Consider the following 4,673-nt stretch of genomic DNA (forward strand, 5'->3'; position numbering starts at 1 on the left):
TATATATACATTAATATATTCACGTTTTAATAATATTTTCTCTTCATATAATTATGCCAGAATTTATTATAAAACATTTCACATTATATATATATAATATTCAAATCCAGGCCATTATCATATTACAATTGTTACTGTAATAACTCGTTTCAATTGCAGATGTAAAGAGAGAGTAATATAAAGAGAGTATTCAAGTAATACAAAAAAAAAAAGATAGAGTGCGCGGCTGAAAAGACCTTCGGTTAATAAAATTACGGGAAGCTGAAAAAGCACGCACGGACGCGAGTCAGCGCCCCGGCCCCTTTTCTCCCCCGGAAACATAAACCTCCCGCCCGACCCGTCGACGGCTGTTCCCGTCGAGAGAAAATACAGCAGGTGAGTGGTGAATGTGTGCGCGAGACGACAAAGCGCGATGGTCGATCGCGGTCGGGGCGGCTACACCACCGAGAGGCCAACGAGACCACGATCCTGGCCGGCCGAAATTTCCTTCCGTATACGCGGGCGATGATAAAAAATGTATGCGTAATAATTGCCGAGCGAAAGGGAAACGTCTCGGAAAGCTCGAGGGAGAACTCAGTCTCCTCGCGATCGATCGCCGTTCGATCGCGAACGAATTATCGGGATATCGAGAGTGCGCGGACCATCTCTCTTGCAGTTACCTCTCCCTCTTCTTCCCTTTCCGTTAACCGACGCAATTACAACGGCCGGAAAGCTGACTTGGCAGCGACCGGACTCTCCCTTCGGTCTCCACGTCCGTGGATAAATTTTCAATACTCACGGCGATGGAGGGGAATCGATTTTCTTTTTCGGCCGAGCGCACCGCGCCGGGAATAAATTCGCGGGTAACGTTCCTCGCGGCGTTCGCTCTTGCCGAGGAACGTTCCGCTACGATCGCGAGAGAAACGAAAGGAGGAGCGGGACACACAAGAGCGGTAGCCGTTCGCTCCCCCGACATTCTATTTACCGGAAAGACGGCGATATTATGCAATCGATGGGAATGCGCCACGCTACGCACATGCATACACTACACACAAAGATCCTTCTCGAGGAGATGTCGGCGACTGGGGGGACAGAGGGTTTGAGGGAAACTCGTGCATGGTCCGTCTGTCACGTGTGCGACGTGGGCGGTGGCGAATTCGCGACCGGTGTTGTTAAGGGTACGATATATTAATTCTTTAGAAAGGCCAAGTTAGAGGGATGTCGACCCTTTTGCGGATTCGAACGACTCTTTATTCGTACTTTGATCTTTTCTCCGGAATTATTATCAATCTCGAAATATAAAGAAACAATTTAGACAACAAAATTTTATGTACGTATTAAAAACAACAGAATTATTTCAAGTCATCGAGAGTAGAGAGAGTGCGATATCGCATATTAAAGATTAATCGTACACTCTTTTCGATTACTTCACGAGAATGTCCGCGTTGGGGGTTTGATTCCCCCGTAGCGGTTGAGATTTAAGAACCTCGGTCGCGAGATGCACTGCCATCGCGATGAACTTTTCGGTAAGGATATAGCGAGAGTTCGTCCCCGCTATCTCTTCCCTCTGCCTACCCTTCTTCCTTTCTCATAGTGAGTTATAGAAACAGTTTGCGGTATCGCTCCGCCATTTCGGCGGGCGCCGCTACCATAGACGGCGGCTCTTATATATTCGAGCAATATTGCACCGATATTGCATGCTGTAACCCCTTCAGACTCCGCCGCGTCCGATGTTACATAGGGTGGAAAACGGGTCGGGAGGTGAATCGGAGGACGGAGAGGGTACTATTATTTCCTTCGACGCGGCTGACTCTTCGTATAGATGATCGTATGTAGTCTCCTAGTCGGTTGCGCGAAAATCCTAAAGAGAATGAATCAGGGTGAGCGAACGATTTATTTCGAAGGGAACTCGCTCGACTTTGATGCTCTTAAGCGATCCATTACGGCACATTCTGTGTTATATAAAATTCTGGAGATAGTATTTATTCTTTCGCGAGACACGCGTCAAAATTAAAAAAAAAATATATATATAATTAAAAAGAATGAAGGAATGAAAATTTTCAACTGCTTTTCTAATCGCGCCAAACACATAATATTAACGCATGTGTCGGATGAAAATATAGATTACTCAATTTACAGTGCGCGCAATCGTTTTAATAACAATTATCATCATACCATTATCATTTATTATATATTGTTATAATTGTCAAAATTATTATCGCACGTATTATTGTGTTTCCGTAATTATTTTCGAAATGTACGGGCGCAGAATTTAAACGATATGCGATTACGCATTTATACAACCGCCGGTATCCCGGCCAATCCGCGATTATGTCGCTAATCTACCATTCAGATCTTTTCAAACTCCACCCGATAACGTCGTTTAGTACGGCAAAAAAGAAAAATGGACGCAACGGCTCTAATTAACACGCGGGGAGACGCGAGCACGGGTGGACGCTATATACATTTTTTTCTCCCCTTTCTTCTTTAGATCCAGAAGCGAAAGCCGCGCTGCGGGATCTCGCCAGACCCCGCCACCTCAATTAAGATATCGCCGAGCTTAATGCTTCGATTCGCATTCCGCGACACTAATCCGCAGGGATTCGGCGAAACGTCGCCGCCGCGGAGTTTGTCGCGAGGGAGCGCGGAGAGCGAAAGAAAGAGAGGAGAGAAAAAGAGGGGAGTGATAGAGGATTAACGAAAAGACGGTCGTGTACCGCGCGGGTGCTCACGATACGGATATACCTTAATTACCGGGAGGACAAGGATGGGAGAGGGCCCGCCGCGGCGAGGATTCGGCTTATCTTATCCGGGCTCACAGTCAGTATCGAGCCCCGATGTTCTTCGTCGGCGTTATTAGCATAACACAGGATTAGGGTTCGACACACACTGCGTGGGCGACGCGCACGCGCGCGCGCGGACCTTAAAACGACAAGGACGATTAAGAAGAGGACAACGAGAAAGAGAGAACGGGCGGGTATAACGTAGGCTCTGGATCCCGACGGGATCGACGCCGGATATCACGCCGCGTTGTTCAGATACGACGCTCGATCCGTGAGGGAGAGGAAGGGGGGAGGGGACGCGCGGGCCCCCGGCGATATCGCCTCAGTCCCGCTCGGTCGCATCTCGATTGTATGCATTATTCAAGCGACGACGAATACGCGGGACCGGTCGCGTCGCTTATCCGAACAAGGACACCGCGGCGGTCCTAAATGTTCGATTTCGCGTCCCCGGTGCGGTACCGGATTCATGGGCGCGGGGCCTTAACTCGTGGGCGCTTTCCATAGATAGGAGCCTCGAGGAAGTTGACGTTTCGACGGTGCGCCGAACGGACTGTATAATATGTGTATTCGTGCTCACATTTTACGCTTCTCTCTTGCTTCGTTATTTATTTAGAAGCCCTATTACGGACTAACAATCAATTTCACGTGACAGTTTATTTAATTCTCTCGCAACTAACGATAAGATTATACTTTGCATGAGAATTATTAATCAAAATTAATTCTCCGTAACTGCAAGGAACAAAACAATTGTCGGGCCATGAAAGGTCAGAGGTCCACTGCATATATCTGTTATACATTGAATACCTCCACATAAATTTACATAAAAGCATGCACGCACGATATACGCAACATTTTTGTTTCGTATATTAATGCATTATGCTTTTATATAAATTGTAATTAATTATATCATATAATTCTATATTTTACATATATGTATATTTGTGTTTGCGTGTACGTGCGTATATATGTATAGATAAATGTTGCAGGCTGTTTGTAAAACCAGATTTTATAAAAAGCCTAATCTTTTCATCAAATGTTAAATTTTTATAGGCACGCATATATGCATGTGTATCTTTTTTATATAAACTATGAAATAAAAAGATATCTCTAAATATCTTCTGCTTGGTACTTTGAATTAATTTTATGATCGGAGATTTAATCGAATTCCGCTGTACAGTTCGACCGTACATCGTTGTCTAAGCGACACCATGACAAGGTCATAAAATCAACGCTATCGCACGTAACGTTGCAGGTTTAAACTCAAATGTCGAAACGTCGGTATACGATGCTGGATCCGCAAATTAATTAGGAAACGATCTCGCTACATCGAACATTGGTGAGTAATCGAGCACGACGTGTCCGACGCACTACATAATTCGATGACGATTCTCGCGAGTGTCCATAGATAGATTTAGATATCCGATTTAGCTCTGCGATCGGTTGCAGAGGCAGAGTACGCGCGAAACTAATATCATAAACGTGAGCTACGCCATGTCGGGTATGAGTTTGGTTTAATTGTACATCCATGAATATCTCGTGTACCCCGTAAGACTGGTTGAACATCCGACGGTGGAACTCGCGCATAATGTTACGATCGGCAACACGCGATACTCGTCGGCAGGAAATTACAGTATCGATGAAACAGCCGGTTGATATCCGGAATATTTAGCGATGTGAACGTAATTTGCGCCCGATACATAATTTCTTCCAACTGCGCAATAAGCGCCTGTAATTCTCTAGCAAAAAAAAAGATCGTTGTATTAAAACTATTGAACTCTTGATTTGTTGAAGGAAACGGATATTATGCGGAGGCTAAAATATCCTCATTCTTTCGGTATAATTCTCGCATCGAGAGGGCGAAGCTTCGCCGACGCGACGAAATAAGGCTAATATTTTACGTGTCGCACGAGA

Source organism: Formica exsecta, unplaced genomic scaffold (assembly GCF_003651465.1).
Source record: "Formica exsecta isolate Colony F162 unplaced genomic scaffold, ASM365146v1 scaffold108, whole genome shotgun sequence".
In the NCBI taxonomy this organism is placed as follows: Eukaryota; Metazoa; Arthropoda; class Insecta; order Hymenoptera; family Formicidae; genus Formica; species Formica exsecta.